Source organism: Vulpes lagopus, chromosome 6, assembly GCF_018345385.1.
Source record: "Vulpes lagopus strain Blue_001 chromosome 6, ASM1834538v1, whole genome shotgun sequence".
Classification (NCBI taxonomy): domain Eukaryota; kingdom Metazoa; phylum Chordata; class Mammalia; order Carnivora; family Canidae; genus Vulpes; species Vulpes lagopus.
In genome coordinates this window covers 76,603,299-76,625,874 of record NC_054829.1, presented here as the reverse complement: position 1 = coordinate 76,625,874, position 22,576 = coordinate 76,603,299, and the positions used below count along the sequence as shown (strand labels likewise).

The following is a 22,576-nucleotide window of genomic DNA, read 5'->3' as shown; positions in this document are numbered from 1 at the left end:
GCAGTAAATAATTTTAAATTGAGAAGAATTTCATTAAAAAATACATCTATAGTTATGACATTTTCAATTACTAGATTTTAGATTAATACAGACCAGATGAGTGAAAATGTTTACTACACTATTTGGTGTTTCCTCTGGGGAAGATAGATGAAATATTTAGTGTGATTAATGTTAACGAAATTGTTTAAGTTTTCATTTTAATTCCAGTTTGCTAACATACAGTGTCCTATTAATTTCAGGTATACAATATAGTGATGTAACACTTCCATACATCAGACAAGTGCTCGTCAGACAAGTGCCTTCCTAAATTCCTATCATCTGTATCACCCATCCCCCCCACTCACCTCCCCTCTGGTAACCATCAGTTCTCTTTAATTAGGGTCTGTTTCCTGATTTGTCTCTTTCTCTTTTTTCCCCCCCTTTGCTCATTTATTTTCTTTCTTAAAGTCCATATATGAGTAAAATCATATGGTATTTGTCTTTCTCTGACTTATTTCACTTAGCATTATACTCTCCACTTCCATCCATATTATTGCAAATAGCAAGATTTCATTCCTTTTGTGGCTAATACACCATTGTGTGTATGTATACCACATCTTCTTTATCCATACATCAGTCCATGGACACTTGGACTGCTTCTATTTCCTGGATGTTATAAATAATGCTACTATGAACATCGGGTTTATGTATCTCTTTGAATTAGGGCTCTTGTATTCTTTTTTTTTTTTTTAAAGATTTTATTTATTTATTCATGAGAGACACAGAGAGAGAGAGGCAGAGACACAAGGCAGAGGGAGAAGCAGGCTCCATGCAGGAAGCCCGACCTGGGACTCAATCCCAGGTCTCCAGGACTACACGCTGGGCTGAAGGTGGCGCTAAACCACCACCAACCAGCCAGGCTGCCCGGGCTCTTGTATTCTTTTAGGTAAATGCCTAACAGTGCAATTGCTGGATCATGAGATAGTTCTATTTTTTACTTTTTGAGGAACCTTCAAACTGTTTTTCACAGTGACTGCACCACTTTGCATTCCTACCAACAGTACACAGGTGTTCCTTTTTCTCTATATCCTCACCAACATCTGTTGTTTCTTGTGTTTTTGATTGATTTAGCCATTCTGACAGGTATGAGGTGATATCTCATTGTAGCTTTGATTTACATTTTCCTGATGATGAGTGATGTTGGCCATCTTTTCATGTGTCTGTTGGCTATTGGATGTCTTCTTTGGAGAAATAGCTGTGCATATCTTCTCATTTTTTTACTGGATTTTTTTTTTTTTTTTTTTTTGGCTGTTGAGTTGTATAAGTTCTTTATGTATTTTGGACGCTGACCCTTTATTAGATATGTCCCTTGCAAGTGTCTTCTCTCATTTCATAGATTGCCTTTTAAGTTTGGTTGATTGTTTCCTTCACTGTGCAGAAGCTCCTTATTTTGATATAGCCCCAATAGTTTTTTTTTTTAAGATTTATTTATTTATTTATGATAGACATAGAGCGACAGAGAGAGGCAGAGACACCGGAGGAGGGAGAAGCAGGCTCCCTGCTGGGAGCCCGACATGGGACTTGATCCAGGGACTCCACTATCCTGCCCTGGGCCAAAGGCAGGCGCTAAACCACTGAGCCATCCAGGGATCCCCTAGCTCCAATAGTTTATTTTTGCTTTTGTCTCCCTTGCCTCAGGAGACGTATCTAGAAAAAAGTTGCTTTCTCAGATGTTAAAGAAGTTACTGCCTCTGTTCTCTTTTATGACTTTTATGGTTTCAGGTTTCACATTTAGGTCTTTAATCCATTTTGAGTTTATTTTTGTGTAGGGTATAAATCCAGTTTCTTTCTTTTGTATATTGTTGTCCAGTTTTCCCAACACCATTCGTTGAATAGACTTTTTCTACTGTATATTCTTTCTTGCTTTGTCAAAGGTTAGTTGAGAGAGTGAGAGAGAGAGAGGGAGAGGCAGAGACACAGGCAGAGGGAGAAGCAGGCTCCTTGCAGAGAGCCTGACGTGGGACTCGATTCAGGGTCTATCATGCCCTGGGCTGCAGGTGGCGCTAAACCGCTGCGCCACTGGGGCTGCCCTGCTGTTGGTATTTGGATAGGGATTGCATAAGATGCATGGATTGCTTTGGGTAGTTACAGACATTTTAACAATATTTGTTCTTCCAGTCATGACCATGGAATTTCTTTCTATTTCTTTGTGTTGTCTTCAGTTTCTTTCATCAGTATTTTATTGTTTTCAGAGCAAAAAGTCTTTCACCTCTTTGGTTAGGTTTATTCCTAGACATCATTATTTTTGGTGCAACTGTAAATGGGATTGTCTTAACTTCATTTTCTGCTGCTTCATTATTGGTGTTTAGAAAAGCAACAGATTTCTGGGCATTGATTTTGTATCCTGAAAATTTACTGAATTCGTTTATAACTTCTAGTAATCTTTTGGTGGAGTCTTTCAGGTTTTCTATATATAGTATATCTGCAAATACTGAAAGATGTACTTCTTTCTTATTGATTTGGAGGCCTTTTATTTATTTTTGCTGTCTGATTGTTGTGTCTAGGACTTCCAATACTATGTTGAATAAAAGTGGGGAGAGTAGACATCTTGTCTTGTTCCTGACCACAGAGGAAAAGCAACCAGTTTTTCCCCGTTAAGGATGATGTTAGCTCTGGATCTTTCATCTACAGCCTTTATTATGTTGAGGTATGTTCCCCTCTAAACCTACTTTATAGAGGATTTTTATCATGAATGAATATTGTACTTTGTCAAATGCTTTTTCTACGTTTTTTGAAATGATTATATGGTTCTTACCCATTCTCTGATTGATGTGATATATGTATTTATTGATTTGCAAATGTTGAACCACTCTTGCAACCCAGGAATAAATCCCAGTTGATCATGGTGAATGATTTTTTTTAAATGTATTACTGGATTTGGTTTGCTAGTATTTTGTTGAGGATTTTTGCATCTATGTTCCCTGGGGATATTGATCTGTAGTTCTCTTTTTTAGTGATATCTTTATCTGGCTTTGGTATCAGGGTAATGCTGGCCTCAGAATGAATTTGGAAGTTTTCCTTTTTTATTTTTTGGGATATTTGGGGAAGAACAGATTAATTCTTTTTTAAATGTTTGGTAGAATTCACCTTTGAAGCATCTGGTCCTGGACTTTTGTTTGTTGGGAGTTTTTTGATTATTGATTCAGTGTCCTTGCTGATTATCAGTTTGTTCATATTTTCTCTTTCTTCCTATTACAGTTTTGGTAGATTATATATTTCTAGCAATTTATCCATTTCTTTTATGTTGTCCAATTTGTTGACATATAGTTTTTCATAATATTCTCTTGTAATTGTTTGTATTTCTATGGTGTTGGTTGTTATTTCTCTTCTCTCATTTGTGATTTTATTTATTTGAGTCCTTTATTTTTTTTTCTTGGTAAGTCTGGCTAGAGGTTTATCAACTTTAATCACTTTTTTCCCCAAAGAACCAGCTCCTGGTTTCATTGATCTATTTTATTGCCTTTTTAGTTTCTATATCATTTATTTCTACTCTAATATTTATTTCTTCCTTCCTTCTTTTTTTTTTTTTTTTAAGATTTATTTATTTATTTATTCATGATAGAGAGAGAGAGAGAGAGGCAGAGATACAGGAGGAGGGAGAAGCAGGCTCCACGCCGGGAGCCCGATGTGGGACTCGATCCCGGGACTCCAGGATCGCGCCCTGGGCCAAAGGCAGGCGCTAAACCACTGAGTATCTACCAGATCCCCTTCTTTCCTTCCTTCTGGCTTGAGTTTGGTTTGTCCTTTATATAGCTCCTTTAGCTGTAATTAAGATGATGTTTTTTTGCGATTTTTTATTGCTTCCTATTAACCTGTATGATACACTTTTTTCTACTTTCTTGCTTTGTCAAAGGTTAGTTGAGAGAGTGAGAGAGAGAGAGGGAGAGGCAGAGACACAGGCAGAGGGAGAAGCAGGCTCCTTGCAGAGAGCCTGACGTGGGACTCGATTCAGGGTCTATCATGCCCTGGGCTGCAGGTGGCGCTAAACCGCTGCGCCACTGGGGCTGCCCTGCTGTTGGTATTTGGATAGGGATTGCATAAGATGCATGGATTGCTTTGGGTAGTTACAGACATTTTAACAATATTTGTTCTTCCAGTCATGACCATGGAATTTCTTTCTATTTCTTTGTGTTGTCTTCAGTTTCTTTCATCAGTATTTTATTGTTTTCAGAGCAAAAAGTCTTTCACCTCTTTGGTTAGGTTTATTCCTAGACATCATTATTTTTGGTGCAACTGTAAATGGGATTGTCTTAACTTCATTTTCTGCTGCTTCATTATTGGTGTTTAGAAAAGCAACAGATTTCTGGGCATTGATTTTGTATCCTGAAAATTTACTGAATTCGTTTATAACTTCTAGTAATCTTTTGGTGGAGTCTTTCAGGTTTTCTATATATAGTATATCTGCAAATACTGAAAGATGTACTTCTTTCTTATTGATTTGGAGGCCTTTTATTTATTTTTGCTGTCTGATTGTTGTGTCTAGGACTTCCAATACTATGTTGAATAAAAGTGGGGAGAGTAGACATCTTGTCTTGTTCCTGACCACAGAGGAAAAGCAACCAGTTTTTCCCCGTTAAGGATGATGTTAGCTCTGGATCTTTCATCTACAGCCTTTATTATGTTGAGGTATGTTCCCCTCTAAACCTACTTTATAGAGGATTTTTATCATGAATGAATATTGTACTTTGTCAAATGCTTTTTCTACGTTTTTTGAAATGATTATATGGTTCTTACCCATTCTCTGATTGATGTGATATATGTATTTATTGATTTGCAAATGTTGAACCACTCTTGCAACCCAGGAATAAATCCCAGTTGATCATGGTGAATGATTTTTTTTAAATGTATTACTGGATTTGGTTTGCTAGTATTTTGTTGAGGATTTTTGCATCTATGTTCCCTGGGGATATTGATCTGTAGTTCTCTTTTTTAGTGATATCTTTATCTGGCTTTGGTATCAGGGTAATGCTGGCCTCAGAATGAATTTGGAAGTTTTCCTTTTTTATTTTTTGGGATATTTGGGGAAGAACAGATTAATTCTTTTTTAAATGTTTGGTAGAATTCACCTTTGAAGCATCTGGTCCTGGACTTTTGTTTGTTGGGAGTTTTTTGATTATTGATTCAGTGTCCTTGCTGATTATCAGTTTGTTCATATTTTCTCTTTCTTCCTATTACAGTTTTGGTAGATTATATATTTCTAGCAATTTATCCATTTCTTTTATGTTGTCCAATTTGTTGACATATAGTTTTTCATAATATTCTCTTGTAATTGTTTGTATTTCTATGGTGTTGGTTGTTATTTCTCTTCTCTCATTTGTGATTTTATTTATTTGAGTCCTTTATTTTTTTTTCTTGGTAAGTCTGGCTAGAGGTTTATCAACTTTAATCACTTTTTTCCCCAAAGAACCAGCTCCTGGTTTCATTGATCTATTTTATTGCCTTTTTAGTTTCTATATCATTTATTTCTACTCTAATATTTATTTCTTCCTTCCTTCTTTTTTTTTTTTTTTAAGATTTATTTATTTATTTATTCATGATAGAGAGAGAGAGAGAGAGGCAGAGATACAGGAGGAGGGAGAAGCAGGCTCCACGCCGGGAGCCCGATGTGGGACTCGATCCCGGGACTCCAGGATCGCGCCCTGGGCCAAAGGCAGGCGCTAAACCACTGAGTCACCCAGGGATCCCCTTCTTCCTTCCTTCTGGCTTGAGGTTTGGTTTGTCCTTTCTATAGCTCCTTTAGCTGTAATTTTAAGTTGTTTGAGATTTTTCTTGCTTCCTGAGTTAAGCCTGTATTGCTATACACTTCCCTCTTAGAACTACTTTTGCTGCATTCCAGTTTTTGGACCGTGTGTCTTCATTGTCATTTTGTTTCCATGTACTTACTTTATTTCTTCTTTAATTTCCTGGTTGACCCATTCATTATTTAATAGCATGTTATTTAACTTCCATGTGTTTGTAGTCATTCCAAATTTTTCTTGTGGTTGACTTCTAGTTTCATAGCATTGTAGTCAGAAAAGATGCATAGTAGGACTTCGATCTTCTTGAATTTGTTGAGACTTATTTTGAGGCCTATTTTGTAATCTATTCTGAAGAATGTTCCATGTACACTTGAAAAGAATATGTATTCTGCTGTTTTAGGATGGAATGTTCTGAATATATCTGTTAAATCCATCTGTTCCAGTGTGTCATTCAAAGACATTGTTTCCTTGTTGATGTTCTCTTTAAATAGTTTGTCTCTTGATGTAAGTGGAGTCCCCTATTATTATTGTATTATTATTGACTAGTTCCTTTATGTTGTTATTAACTGTTTTATGTATTTGGCTGCTCCTAGGTTGATGCATAAATATTTATAATTGTTAAACCTTCTTGTTGGATTGTCCCCTTTATTATTATATAGTGTCCTTCTTTCTCTCTTGTCATCATCTTTGTTTTAAAGTCCATTTTCTCCAGGGTACCTTGGTGGCTCAGTCAGTTGAGTGTCTGACTTTTGATTTCATTTTGGATCATGATCTCAGGGTGGTGGGATTGGGCCCCACGTTGGACTCCATGCTGGACATGGAGCCTGCTTAGGATTCTCTCTTTTCTTCTCCCTCTGCCCCTCCCCTCCCACTCATGCTTTTTCCTCTCTCTCTCTCTCTCTCAAATAAAAAAATAGATAAATAAATAAAGTCTGTTTTGCTGGTAATAAGTATTGCTACTCCAGCTTTCGTTTGACATCCATTTACACAATAGGTATTTCTCCATACCCTCACTTTTCAATCTGCAGGTGTCTTTAGGTCTAAAATGAATCACTTGTAGGCAGAATATAGATGAGTCTTGTTTTTTTAATCTAATCTGTCACCTTGTTTTTTGATTGGACCATTTAGTCTGTATATGTATTTATTATCATTTTATTATTTGTTTTTTGGTTGTTTCTGAAGATTTTCTCTAATGCTTTCTTGTCTTTCATGGTTTGCTGATTTACTTTGGTGATTTATTGGATTCATTTCTCTTTATTCTTTGTATATCTATTAGTGTTTTTTTGATATATGGTTCCCATTAGGTTTGTATATAACCTCTTCTGCGTACAGCAGTCTATATTAAGTTGATGGTCATTTAAGTTTGAACCCATTCTTTATTCCTCTCCTTCCCACATTTTAGATGTATGTTGTTATATTTTATATCCTTTTAATTTTTTTAAGATTTGATTTATTTATTCATGACAGACACACACACACACACACACACACACACACACAGAGGTAGAGACACAGGCAGTGGGAGAAGCAGGCTCCATGCAGGGAACCCGATGTGGGACTCGATCCTGGGTCTCCAGGATCTCACTAAACCACTGAGCCACTGGGGCTGCCCTTTTATATCCTTTTATTTTGTGAGTCCTGTGAATGGTTTTTTTACAGAAATATTCTGTAATTACTGCTTTTGTGTTTCTTACCTTTATATTATTACTTTTAGTCTCTCCTTCCTACTCAGAGTCCCCTTTAATATTTCTTGCAAGGTTGGTTTATGGTCATGATCTCCTTTCTTAGTTTTTGTGTATCTGGGAAACTCTTTATCTCTCCTCTAGTCTGAGTGATAGCCTTGTTGGATAGAGTATTCTTGGCTCCACATTTTTCCCATTCAGTACTTTGAATATATCATGCTAATCTCTTCTGGCATGCCAAGTTTCTGTTAAGAAATGTCCAGCTAGGGATCCCTGGGTGGCGCAGCGGGTTGGCGCCTGCCTTTGGCCCAGGGCGCAATCCTGGAGACCCGGGATCGAATCCCATGTCGGGCTCCCGGTGCATGGAGCCTGCTTCTCTCTCTGCCTCTCTCTCTCTCTCTCTCTCTCTCTCTGTGACTATCATAAATAAAAAAAAAATTAAAAAAAAAAAAAGAAATGTCCAGCTAGTTTTATGGGTTATCCCTTGTGAGTTAAGGACTACTTTTGTTGCTTTTAAGATTTTTTTCTTTTATTACTATTGCCAGTTTAATTACAGTATGTCTTGGTGTGCATCTGATTTTGTTAATTTTTATGAGAGTTCTCTGTGCCTCCTGGTTCTGGATATCTATTTCTTTCCCAAGAATAAGGACGTTTTCAGCTATTATTTCTTCAAGTAAATTTTCTATCCCCTTTTCTCTGTCTCTTTCTTCTGGGACTCCTATAATGAATGTTACTACATTTAATGCAGTCACTGAGTTCCTTTAAGTCTATTCTCATTTTACATAATTCTTTTTTCTCTCTTTTGTTCAGCTTGATTACTTTCCATTACTCTGTCTTCTAGGTCACTTATTTTTTCCTCTGCTTCTTCCATCTTGCTGTTCATTCCATTAAGAGTGTTTCTCATTTTGTTTATTATAGTCTTTATCTCTGCTATGTTATTCCTTATCTTTGGGTTAAGCTTCTCACTCAGGTCTTCCACTCTTGTCTCAAGTCCAGTGAGTATCCTTATGGTCATTGCTTTAAATACTCCATTAGGCATGTGACATATCTGTTTTGCTTATTAGATCTTTGGACACAGTCTTGTCCTGTTCTTTCATTTGGGATACATTTGTCTGTCTTCTCATTTTGTCTAAGTCTCTGTACCTATTTCTGCATGTTACAAAAGTCAGCTATGTCTCATTTTCTTGAGGGTAATGGCCTTATGAAGAAGAGGTCCTGTAGTGCCCTGCCTTGTGGTGTCCCCACTTCCCCAGATCTGGCTTCCCAGAGCATCTTCACTGTTTGCTGCATGTGCTCTACTGTTTTGTCCTGGACACTTTTATCTGTCAGACCAGTGGTCTGAAGAGGTTCTCTTTCCCTGTTGTGGACAATGTTTGGTCCCTGGCCTGAATGGTGGCATGTTTTAACTAGGTGTGGTCTGGTCTATTTGTGAAATGAAGACCTATTGCCACTACCACTGGAACCAAGGCTTCACAAAACTCCCAAGGTGGGAGGCACTGTGTGAGTAGTGTTTTAGTCTGGTCTTCTGGGGGAAGCTGCCTGCTACACTGGGATTGAGGCAAGCATGACTAGGAGGGGTGGGGTAGTTACACTGCAGTGTGGAGGGAAGGGTAGTGGGGCTTGGTATAAGCAAGTTAGGTAGCAAGTGTTGGCTCTGAGCTGGTTCCCACAGGTGGCCCTGTGCTTATGCTGAGGGGGAGGGCAGGGAAATGGCACCAGCCAGTTCCTTTGTTCCCAGAGCAATCTCTCTGTGAATGCTGTCTCTGGGACACACTCCAAGATGAGTAAATAACATCCCCACCATGTGCCCCAGGTGCTCTTCAGACCACAGTTTCCACTCTGTGTGTCCACAGGTGGTTTGTTCACTTTCTGTCCAAGAGCAGTGCAGTGCCCTCTGGGCTCTATCCCATCTAAGCCCACTGACCTTTAAAACACCAGACTTTAAGCCCCATTAGTTGCTAGAAGTCACAAAACTCCACCTCTTTGGTTTTCCAAGCCAATTGCTATGGGGATTCATTTTCCCTGTGCACTCCCTTTTGTGTCAGTCTGTCTCTCACCCTTTTCCATGACCATGGCTCCCTCTCTACTACACTGGCCAGGATCCATTTGTCTCCTAAACCACATCTCTGTATTCTCTGCCCTTTTCAATGTAACCTCTTCTATCTTTAGTTATGGAGATTGTTCTGGCACTCTTCGTGTCATTACTAGGGTATTTGGAATGATTTGATAGTTATCTAGTTGTATTTGTGGGATGAGGTGAGCCTAGAATCTTCCTACTCCACTGCCATCTTCCAGCCCATGAATAATAATTATTAAAGTAAATTATTTGTCTTATGTTCAGTGCTTTCCATTACAAAGGAAATGGTGCGATAGCAAAAATAAGCATCACTTCAAATGCCAATGGCAGATTAGTGGTATAGTTAATATTCTACCAGGATGAAAATAATTTGCTGTGTATTGTTTCTTCATGGATATGAATTTATGTATAATTATAAAGTTTTAGTCATCATAAAATGTTTTAATTCTTTTTAGTTAAAATGTTAAAGACTTTGGAAAATTTTAGTTTTAACTTTTTATACTTTATTTATTTATTTATTTATTTATTTATTTATTTATTTATACTTTAAAGCTCCAGGAAAAACGTATGTGCAATGTAAAATTGAGGCTTTGTCTGCTCTGAAGATACATATTTATGGAACCACTAATCCCCTGCAACCAGTATTCATCCCCATCTCCAAAGAAATGAAACATATTCCAAAAATAACACATAAAAATCTATTTCAGTAGTTAACAGTATAGCAGCAGGATCACTAGTGACCTGCCAGTTATCCCACCTGTGCATTTAAATGAAAGGCATGGGCTGCGAAATGACTAAAAGTGGAAAAGGATTTCTCTCACACACTTTAGATGTGTACACAGAACAAGCTATCATGCAACAAATAATAAAACATTCTATCAAATAAAACAATAATAAAAGTTAAACATGCTTCTGTTTGGAGGTGGGCAGAGAAAGAGCAAGACACTGCTGCTTTTTGTTTTAAGTGTTATAAAATTATCTTTAAAATTATGTACATGTTATATTGATAAAAATTAAATCATCCCCCCCCCCCCAAAAAAAATAACCTTACAACCAAACAGCAACAAAGAACATTTGACCAGAAGTCATTAGCGTGTCTCCCTACTTACTTGTGTGACCTTAGAAAGCCAAATATATTGTGCCTTGCTCTTTTCATCTCTAATGAAGAGTCTGGACTAGATGACCTCTAGTGTCATCTGGAAACATCAGGTCTGAAATTATGTGACTTTTTATTACCCAAAAGCCAGCCTAGGAGATTTGTCTAATTGTGCAATAAATAAACTCTACTTGATTATAAAGAATGTCATGCATCAGTGAAAAGGTACCAGTTATGTCTATTGGATAAAAATTTTAAATAATTCTAATAGCAGAAATGAACTATATTTCCTAAATAAACTGTTAAGCATGCTTTATATAATTTCTTTTCTTAAAAATGTTTACTATATAATTTTATACAATATAAGTAACATTCTTTGTTTTTTTCATTGATGTACCCCAACGTACCTAGAACAGTATCTAGCATATAGTAGTCAATAAATATTTATCAGGTGGTTGAATGAATTGAATTTATTGTAGAACATTATATTCTGGAGTCTGTTGTTTCTACTGGTAAGTCAATTTTAAGTGTTCCTGTTGGTCTTTTGGAGGTAATTGTTTCTCTGACCACTTTTTTTTTTAAAGATTTTATTTATTAATTTGAGAAAGAGAGTGCAAGCAGGGAGAGGAACAGAGGATGAGGGAAAAACAGACTCTGTACTGAGTGTGAGTGTGGAGCCCCACATGGGTCCCAATCCCATAACCGTGAGATCATAACCTGAGCCAAAATCAAGACCAAAATCAAGAGTTGGACAGTTAATTAACTGAGCCACCCAGCCACCTCTCTCTGACCACTTTTAAGACTTCCTCTTTGTTTCAATTTATAGCAACTTGACTGTGATGTGCCTAGGTGTGGTCTTCTTTATATTTATTTTTCTTGAGGTTCACTGATCTTAGTAGAAATCTGGATCGATATCTTTCATTGATTTTAGAAAAATTTTATCCCTTACCTTCTCAATTATTTTTTCTATCCCATTCTCTTGTTTCCTTCTCATAGTTGTACTATTAAAACATTATTTTTTAAAATTGGTATGTGATAACTACATTATCTGAATCTCCTATGGGCCTATGACCATTGTTTTTCTTGGCTTTCAGTCATGTGGTTGTCCAGTCTCTTTTTTTTCTTTTTTTTCAATACTTTATTTTTTTTAGAGTAGTTTTAGGTTCACAACAAAATTGAGAGAAAGGTACAGAGATTTCCCCACATTGGACAGTCTCCCCATTATCAATATCACTCACTGGAATGAGTGATATGTTTGCCACCAAGGATGTTTGCCACCAAGGATGGCTCTACACTGACATAGTATCATTACTCAAAGTCCATAGTTTATGTTGAAGTTCACTCTTGATATTGTATATTATATGGATTTGGACAAATGTGTAATGACATAATATCCATTGTTATATTATACAAAGTATTTTTACTGCCCTCAAAACCTGTGCTCCTCTCATTTATTCCTCCCATTCACTTCCACACCGACAACCACTGGTCTTTTTACTGTCTCCATAGTTTTGCCTTTTTCCAGAATGTCATATGGTTGGAATCATACAGTATGAAGCATTTTAAGATTGACTTCTTTCACTCAGTAATATGCACCAAAGTTTCCTCTGTGTCTTCATATCATGGCTTGATAGCTCATCTTCATACTGAGTAATATTCCATTGTCTGAATGTACCATAGTTTGTTTATTCATTCACCTACTGAAGGGCATCTTGGTTGATTCCAAGTTTTTATAATTATGAATAAAGCCTCTATAGACATTCAGCTTTTTGTGTGGATCTGAGATTTCAGCTCCTTTGGGTAAGTATCAAGGACCATTATTTCTGGATCATATGATAATAGTATGTTTAGTTTTGTAAGAAACTGCAAACTGTATTCTGCAATGGCTGTACCATTTTGCATTTCCACCAGAAATAAATGAGAGTTCATGCTGCTCCACATACTGGCCAGTATTTGGTGTTGTCTGTTTTCTGGATTTTGGCTATTCTAATAAGAGCATAATAGTATCTCGTTGTTTTGATTTGCATTTCTCTAATGGCATATGCTCTGGAACCTCTTTTCATATGCTTTTTTGACATCTATACATCTTCTTTGGTTGAAGTGTCTGTTGAGGTCTTTAGTCCATTTTTTTCATTGTTTGCTTTCTTTCTAAATAATTGAGTTCTGGACATTGACTATGAAAAATTAGATAATTTTAGTTTCTAGATGACATTATTTTCCTTCATAGAGGATTTACATTAGCTTCCAGCTGATAGCTAAAGTAAGCTCACTAAACAATCCCACATCACTTTAACTCATTTGAGAACTGAGATGATTCAGATAAGGTTCTAACCCGAAGCCGGAGGTTTAGCAGTTGGCTTATCTTCTACCTCTTTGATAGAGTTTTTATCCCCCTAGCTTCTTGATTCTGCCAAAAGCTCATCTCATCTTCCCAGCCTCTCAGCCGGTTCTTTTAGAATTGATTAATGTTACCAGAGAAGATGGCTTTAACTGCTTCCCTAGTCTGAATTTTCTTTTGTTCCAGACTTCAGCCCATAATTCTTTACTATACTGATCGCTCTCTAACATTGTCAGGAAGACTTAAAAATTTTATGTGTATACTTTTCTAGTGAATTTCTGAACAGAAGGGTGGTTCTACTGTTACTGGAAAAATAACTCTTCTGTTACTTTTTGCTGATACAATTTTAGATATTATCTATAAATTTATGCTATAGAACTATAAAAATTTACCTCTCTTTTAACCATGCATGTATATACAGTTTTCTTTTCCTGCATCTTCTTCACTATATAATCATACACATTTGTTTAAGTCACATTGTTCAGATTATTGACAATGTAAATATTGTTCTCTAGATTAACTGTACAGTGAACTGTGATTATACTTCCTTTTTGCCCTTAGATTTAATAATTGTCTTGTTTTACTTTGGTTATTTTTCTAGATATCTAGAACCAATTATCCCTCAAACATTCTCTGAAAAACAACTATAAAATTCCTTTTAGTATGAGCAGAGTAATCAGATATTTTATCAATTCCTTGTTCATATATTCGTGTGTTATGCATCATACTTGTAGAGCCCTCTGCATTCCTCTTCTGATCTGGAGTGGTCACTCTCTAGGCTTGCCACACTGTTGCCTTCTTGGATTTTCCTTCTTTCATAATCCAGGGAATTCCCTTCACCTTTTTTTCTGTTCCTTAGTTTTAATTCCCTTTCTTGGTTTCTTTCTTTCTTTTGGTGGGGCAAATGATGCAGGGGCTAACTATGAAAGGGTGAATTTCATTCTTTAAGTGTTTTAAAACTTTGCATGTCTGAAAATACCATTATTCTTCACTTACATGTGATTGATGCTCAAAGTCTTGTTGTGGTAGTGCTATTTTGACTGCAGAGCCTTTGTCTGTGACTTGTTTTTGTTCTTTTTTCTTAGCATTTGTAGGGTCTTTATCCCTCATAGATTGATTTCAAGATGATGCCTGTGGGGTTTTTTTCTTTTCATTGTGGTGGGTACCTAGCAAGCTCTTGTAGTCTTTTGTTCTCAGAAATTTTCTTGTATCATTTATTTGATCATTTTCTCCCTCCATTTTTATCTTCTCTCTTTTTAGAATTTCTGTTAGTAACTTAATAGGCCTCTTGGACCTCTGTAGTCATCTTTAATTCCAACTTCCATGTTAATCTCCTCATCTTTTATTTCTACCTCTTAGGAAATTTCCTCAACTCTGTCTTCTAAACATCTTTGAATTTTTTTTCTGATATCATTCATATAGGTGTGTGTGTATACATACATATTTTAATTTCCAGGAGCTCTTTTCTCTTTATATAGTTTTATGTTCTTTTGTGATGTAGTACTTTCTCATTTCTGTTTAAAAATATTAACTTCAGTTTTTCAGTAATTTCTCTGGTCAAAAATCATTGATTTTTTTCAAATTTGTTTTTTGTTTTGAAATCTGTCATTCAAGACTTTCCTTCAATGTTTAGTGATCATTGGCTCTTCATTCATATTTAAGATTGAAGCCCTAAGGGATGCCTGGGTGGCTCAGCGGTTGGGTGGCTCAGCGGTTGAGCGGCCCAGGGTGAGATCCTGGAGTCCTGGAATCGAGTCCCACATCAGGCTCCCTGCATGGAGCCTGCTTCTCTCTCTGCCTGTGACTCTGTGTCTCTCATGAATAAATAAAATCCTTAAAAAAAAAAAAAAAAGATTGAAGCCCTAAGAAGCTGCTTAAAAGGTCTTTGTAAGGTTGACAGGATTTGTCAGCTGGTAGATAGTTAAGTGTTGCTTTTTTTATTGAGGGACCCTAAAATTGTGTGTAAGTTTTTTTCTTGGTCCTGTGAGTTCTCCTAATGAGGGAGTCTCTTACTACTGGCTTATAGGTATAAATCACCTGCCAGGATTCTGAGACATGAGTGGGGTGAGGAGTCTGGGGTATCTATATATCCATACAATCTCACTTAAGTGCTCATGTTTTCATTTTGCAACCTTACTCTTTTTTTTTTTTTTTTTTTTTTTTTTTATGATAGTCACAGAGAGAGAGAGGGGCAGAGACACAGGCGGAGGGAGAAGCAGGCTCCATACACCGGGAGCCCCATATGGGATTCGATCCTGGGTCTCCAGGATCGCGCCCTGGGCCAAAGGCAGGCGCCAAACCGCTGCGCCACCCAGGGATCCCCTCATTTTGCAACCTTACTCTTGCTATGCCACATAGCAAAATCCTCTGGTTCAACCTTTGTAATCTTTGGAGCCTTTGGAGCCTAAAGTCCTCTGGTTCAACCTCATGTAGAAATTAAGCCTCTAAATTCAGGGGAAAAGAATGAGTGATTACCTGACTATGTGGGGAGAGCATCTGAGATTCTAACAGCTTCTCCCATAGACTTTTAGCCAGCCCTCCCATTTTGCTGCTCTTTCTCTTATTTTGGCCTTCAGAAATACATGAGGCCTCCAATTTCTGTCCCTTTTTGGAATACTCTCATGCAGAGCAGCTTTCTTCTTGTTGTCTACTTTTGTGCAGCTACTTTAAGTTTTAGCTTTCTTTGTTATGCTTAATCAGTTACAAATTATGCATTTGCTTTCCATCTCCTAAAATTTTGTTATCCTTATTCATCTAATGTTATATCTTTCTTTTTCTCTTTATCCTTATTAATTCCTTTAGTGCCTTTCAGTTGGGCTGCAGATAGAGTAGACATAATGTTCAAAAGTGGAATATTACTGTTTGCATTCTTCTGCATTGCCCCTTCAGTTATCTTGTTAATTTTAGTCTGCCTATTCAATAATTCTAATGATAGTTGAAATTTACTGAATACCAGGTACTGTTCAAAGTACTTTCTGTAGATTATCTGATTTATTCCTCACAACTGCCCACATAAGGTAAGTGCTATTACTATCCATATTTTACAGATGAAGAAACTGAGGTTTGGAAAAACTAAGTGACTTACATACAATTCACTTATTAAAAGCAGTTATGCCAAGATTTAACCAACACAGCCTCAGTCTAGATCCTGTGTTCTTTTTTTTTTTTTTATCAAGATTTTATTTATTTATTCATGAGAGACACAGAGAGAGAGAGAGGCAGAGACACAGACAGAGGGAGAATCAGGCTCCATGCAGGGAGCCCGAGGCAGGACTCGATCCCGGGTCTCCAGGATCATGCCCTGAGCCGAAGGCAAATGCCCAACCGCTAAGCCACCCAGGCGTCCCTAGATCCTGTGTTCTTAACTATTATTCTGTACTGCTTCTCTACACTACAATACTGAATGCTGTTTATAAAAAAAATGTAAATAATTGATGATGTAAATAGATTATCTGCCTGAACTAATATTGTACTTCATACATGCATATACATATGCACACATACATACAAATACACGCAAATGTTAATTGATATCTTGATATAGAAGAATTTTAATGTTTCACATAGAGGCTATTTGCATATAAAAATAAAATATTTCCAGGGACACCTGGGTGGCTCAGCAGTTTAGCACCTGCCTTCGGCCCAGGGCATGATCCTGGAGACCCAGGATTGAGTCCATCGGGCTCCCTGCATGCAGCCTGCTTCTCCCTCTGCCTGTGTCTCTGCCTTTCTCTCTGTGTGTGTGTGTGTGTGTGTGTGTGTGTGTGTGTGTGTGTCTCATGAATAAATAAATAAAATCTTTAAAAATAAAAATAAAATATTTCTAAGACAATGTAATTTATTTTATTTATATATCAGGATCCATGCACATGCATTATATGTAATGTGTACTAGTTATGCTTGATCTTTGCCACCAAAGTATCCATGATGTGGGCAAGAATTTTAGCAACACTTTGTGTTTGTCTTTTTTCTACTCATTCTCAGTTTACAATATAAATAATATATTTATATTCTAAGTAGATATTTATATTGCAGTTTTATTATAGTCTTCTAACAGAAATATAAGTGTAAGAGATAGGCTTGGGTCAGACATTCTCAAAATAGAATAGTCTAATTCAAACTGAATGAGATCAAGCTTTTATTTTTAGCTTTTCCATTTATCTTCTATCTTTGGAGAATGGAAATAGGACCAGTTGAGAAGTACATAGTCTCCTTAGACATTACTTATCTTACATCATAACTCCTACGTTGCCCTGTAATGGACTTGAGGCCATTAGAGAGAACCATATTTGGAAAAGATAGAAGTACATTAGAGATATAATTTAGGAGTCATTTTGGCAACAAATCTAACATTAAATGATTTCTGAGTCAAAATGTAATAGGAAACTAATCCAGTCACAAAATAAACCTTAAGTTTAACTGAAGAGAATAAGCTTATATTCTTCCCTTGAAACCAAAAGCCTATAGAAGTTTTAACCTGAAAACGTAGATCCTCTAGAAATAGCCTTAATATGTATCCTAAGGGTCAAAAGATTGGGGTGGGGAGGAGCATGATTTTTTTTTTTTTAAGATTTTCTTTATTCATAGAGACAGAGAGAAAGGGGCAGAGACACAGGCAGAAGGAGAAGCAGGCTCCATACAGGAAGCCTGATGTGGGACTCGATCCCGGGTCTCCAGGATCACGCCCTGGGCTCAGGCGGCGCTAAACCGCTATGCCACCGGGGCTGCCTGGAGCATGGTTTTTTAATGGAGTCCAGTAACTTCAGGAGGAGATAGCTATGTTTAGTTATTTCTCTACCAGCCAGACAAGACTCATAAATAAACAATGTTTTAAAATTTTTCACTTCCTAGCTATTTTCTAATATTAAGAAGTACTTTACTCACATTGTAAATCAAAATATTTCCAAATGAATTAAATAATACTGTATTAAAAAAAGATAATTTTGACTAAGTAAAACTAATACTGACCACCAAAACTAATCACAAACCATAAACAAAATTAAAAGGAAACCAGAAACTAAAAAATATTTTTTTTTCTTTTTTCTTTTTTTTTTTTTTTTAATATTTTGAATAGATAAAGAGCTAGTATCTATCAAATAGTTTTTACATATCTGGATGAAGATAGTATACACTCTAAAAGAAAAGTATACTGAAGATACCAATTTTGTAGATATAAAATTCACAAATAAGGAACACCAATATCCGATAAACATGAAAAAAAGTTCAAGTTAATTTATAAACAACTACATGTCAAAGCAAAAATAAACTACCAATTTTGCATATAAATGGTAAAGTGGTAATAGGAGGGGTGTGCATACTTGCCCCTCTTCTATTATACCCTGCTGATAAATGTATAGATTGACATGACTTTTTGTTGTTTTTGCTTCCAAACCCCACAATCTCTTTTTTCTTTTTTTTCTTTTTTTTCTTTCTAAATTAATAGACTTGATATTTCTTTTTTTTTTTTTTTTTAAAGATTTTATTTATTTATTTACTCATGAGAGACACAGAGAGAGAGAGAGAGGCAGAGACACAGGCAGAGGGAGAAGCAGGCTCCATGCAGGGAGCCTGACGGGGGACTTGATCCCGGGTCTCCAGGATCCTGCCCTGGGCTGAAGGCAGCGCTAGACTACTGAGCCACCGGGATTGCCCTAGACTTGATATTTCTAAAGTAGTTTTAGGTTTACAGAAAAATTGAGCAGAAACTAGGTACATTTATTACAAAAGATGAGCTGATATAGATACATTATTATTAAAGTCTGTAGTTTACATTGGCCCCTTGTGTTGTACATTCTATGGCTCAAAAGCCAGTATACAAATGTATAATCATGTATATATCCACAATTATAGTATCATAAAGAGTAGTTTTACCACCCTACAAGTGCACTGGCTTTCACCTATTCATTACTCCCTTCCTTACTCTGAACCCCTAGCAACCAGTGATCTTTTTTACTGTCTCCATAGTTTTGCCAGAATATCATATAAGAGGAATCATTTAAGATGTAGACTTTTCAGATTTTCTTTCACTTAGTAATATATTTGCAAAATTCTGTGTCTTGTCATGAATTAATAGCTAATTTCTTTTTGCGACTTAATAATATTTCATAGTATGGATGCACCACAGTTTGTTTATCCATTCACCTATTAAAGGACTCCTGATTGCTTCTGAGCTTTGGCAGTTATGAATAAATCTCCCATATGCATCCAGATGTAAGGTCTGCATCTCAATTCATTTTTTTTTTTTACATGTGGATGTCCAGTTGTCCCAGCACCATTTGTTGAAAATACTGCCCTTTCTCCATTGAGTTGCCTTTGCTGTTTTGTTAAAGATCAGTTGACTGTATTTGTGTAGGACTGTTTCTGGCTCTTTATTCTGTCCTATTGATTTATTTGTTTATTTTATTTTTTGTTTATTTGTTTTGTGCCACTCTGTCTTATCATGGTAAGTCTTAAAATAGAGTACTGTCAATTTTCCAACTTTGCTATCAATATTGTGTTTGCTATCCTGAGGTTTTTGCTTTTCCATATAAACTTCAGAAGCAACTTGTCAGTATCCACAAAATTTTTAAATTACTGAGATTTTGATTGAGATTGCATTGAATTCGTAAATCAGATTGAAAAGAACTGAATCAATACTGAGGCTTCTTATCCATAAATATGGAATATTTCTCCACTTATTTAGATCTTCTTTGATTTCTTATGTCTGAATTTTGTCATGTAATTCATATAGGTCTTGTATATATTTTGTGAGGTTTATACCTAAGTATTTTACATTTTTGGTGCTAATGTAAATGGTATTATGTTTTTAATTTTTAAATTCCTGTTGTTCATTGCTGGTGTATAGGAAAGCAGTTGATTTTTGTATATTAATCTTGTGTCCTGCCACCTTGCAATAACCTCTTATTTGTTCCAGGAGTTTTGTTGTTATTATTGATTCTTTGAGATTTGCTGCATAAAGAATCATGTCATTTGTGAAGAAAGAAAGTTTTAATTCCTCCTTTGCAAATCTGTACATCTTTTCTTTTTGGTAATAGCTATGACTACTGGGATGATTTTTTTTTTTTTTTTTTAGTTTTTAAAATTTATTTATTTATGATAGTCACACAGAGAGAGATAGAGAGGCAGAGACATAGGCAGAGGGAGAAGCAGGCTCCATGCACCGGGAGCCCGACGTGGGATTCAATCCCGGGTCTCCAGGATCGCGCCCTGGGCCAAAGGCAGGCGCTAAACCGCTGCGCCACCCAGGGATCCCTACTGGGATGATTTTGAATATAAGTGCTGAGAGGGGACATTCTTACCTTGTTTTTTATCTTAGCAAGAAAGCATCTAGTTTCCTACTTTTTTTTTTTTAAGATTTTATTTATTTATTCATGAGAGAGAGAGAGAGGCAGAGACACAGGCAGAGGGAGAAGCAGGCTCCATGCAGGGAGCCTGATGTGGGACTCCAGGATCACGCCCTGGGCCAAAGGCAGGTGCTAAACCAGTGAGCCACCTAGAGATCCCCTAGTTTCCTACCATTAAGTATGATGTGGGGCACCTAGGTGGCTCAGTGGATTAAGCATTTGACTCCTGATACCACCTTGGGTCTTGATCTCAGGCTCATGAGTTCAAGGCCTTCATTGGACTACATGCTGGATGTGGAGCCTATTTATTTATTTATTTATTTTTTAAAGTGTGATGTTAGCTATGTTTTTTGTAGATGCTCTTTACCAAATTGAGAACGTTCCTTCTCTATTTCTAGTTTGCTGAGAACTTTTTATGATAAATTGGTGTTGGATTTTTTCAGATGCTTTTCTGCATTTATTGACATGATTATGTGATTTTCTTTCTTCTTTAGCCTGTTATTATAACTTAACTGCTTTAAGCATCTGTGTGCATGTTTTTATGTAGACAGAAGTTTTTTTTTTTAGCTAAGTTTTCAATATCATCTTATAATTAATTGATTTTTGAATGTTGAACTAGCTTTGATTACCTGGGATAAATCCCCCTTGATTGTGTTATATAACTTTTTGCATAAATTGTTGAATTATATATGTTAATATATTGTTGAGTGTTTTTCTATCTGTGCTCTTGAGAGATATTGGCCTTTAGTTTTCTTTTCTTGTAATTGTTTTGGTTTTGGTGTTAGGGTACTGCTTACCTCACAGAATTAGCAAATAAGTACAGCTATTTTCTAAAAGAGATTGTAGGGAATTGGTGTAATTTCTTCCTTAAATGTTTGGTAGAGTTTACCAGTGAACTCATTTAGGTCTGGTTCTTTCTGTTTTGAAAGGTTATTAATTACTGATTTAATTTCTTTAATAGACTTAAGCTTGTTCAGATTATCTGTTTCTTCTTATGGAATTGGTCCATTTCATCTGTGTTATAAAGTTTGTAGGAATAGAATTGTTTATAATACTCTATTTTTTTCTTCTTTCGAAGCAGAATCAGATTAGAATTTTTTCATACTTATTTAAATAACTCATATCTAACATAAGTGTAGTTGTATTCTGTGTCTGCCTATTTAAAATTTAATCTAAGAACAGGCTCCTTAACAGATTTACTTAGGGACCAATCAGATTTGAAAACATATGACTTAAGAGATAGATTGTTAAATCTAACCTAAGAGAGATTTTCTTAGAACTATCTTGGGTGGGAGACAATGTTTTCTTGTGAACATTCTATCTAGGAAGAATTATAAGCAAAGAGTAAGTGGTTTAACAAATTCAATTTCTACAGTCTGCTTTAAAACTTTTATGTTAAAAATAAAAGAGTATAAAAGCATAACATCACTTCCAAGCTTTTCTCTACACAGTCAAGCACTTATTCTTTTTTTTTTAAAGGTTTGTTTTATTTATTTATCTAACTATTTATTTAATTTATGAGAGAGAACACAAGCAGGCGGAGCTGTAGGCAGAGGGAAAGGAGAGGAAGAAGCAGGCTCCTGCTGAGCAGAGAGCCTGATGTGCGGCTCAATCCCAAGACCCTGGGATCATGCCCTGAGCTGAAGACAGGTTGAGACACCCAGGAGCCCCAGCACTTGTTTATTTTAGGTGTCTGGCAGGATGGGGTTTGGTTGTGGTCAATCTGTGCCTTTTGCAACACCCCTGGCACACTAGAGGAGGTGGGAATGAGGATAAATTAGTCTATGAAAGGCTACCCCCCCCATGCTGCACCCTTCCAGAGTGAAAAAAGACTAAAGAGATGTGACCACTACATGCAACACATGATCCTAGATTAGCTCCTATAAAGGAATACTAATCTTTATCTTTTTAATGTCCTTAGGATTTGCAATTATATCTTCTTTAATTTTGGATATTAGTAATTTGTATATTATCTCTTCTTTCTAAGTTGGCCTGGCTAGAGGCTTATTGATTTTATTGATCTTTTCAAAGAATCAGTTTTTGGGTTGTTAATTTTTTCTGTTGATTTCCTATTTTTAATTCCATTGATTTCTGCTCTAATTGTTATTATTTATTTTATTTGCTTACTTTGAATTTAATTTGCTCTTCTTTGCAAGAAGAGACTGTGCAAGATGTTTAGATTATTAGTTTTAGATCTTTTTTTCTTTTTTTTTTTTTTTTTTTAATTTTTATTTATTTATGATAGTCACAGAGAGAGAGAGAG

The 22,576-nt window shown here is 36.2% G+C and overlaps 1 protein-coding gene across 1 annotated transcript in view; it reads left to right on the top strand.

Moving 5' to 3' along the window:
- Nucleotides 1-22,576, top strand: part of CCDC158 (coiled-coil domain containing 158) — an 82,634-nt gene that overhangs the window by 32,395 nt on the left and 27,663 nt on the right. The window lies entirely within an intron of this gene.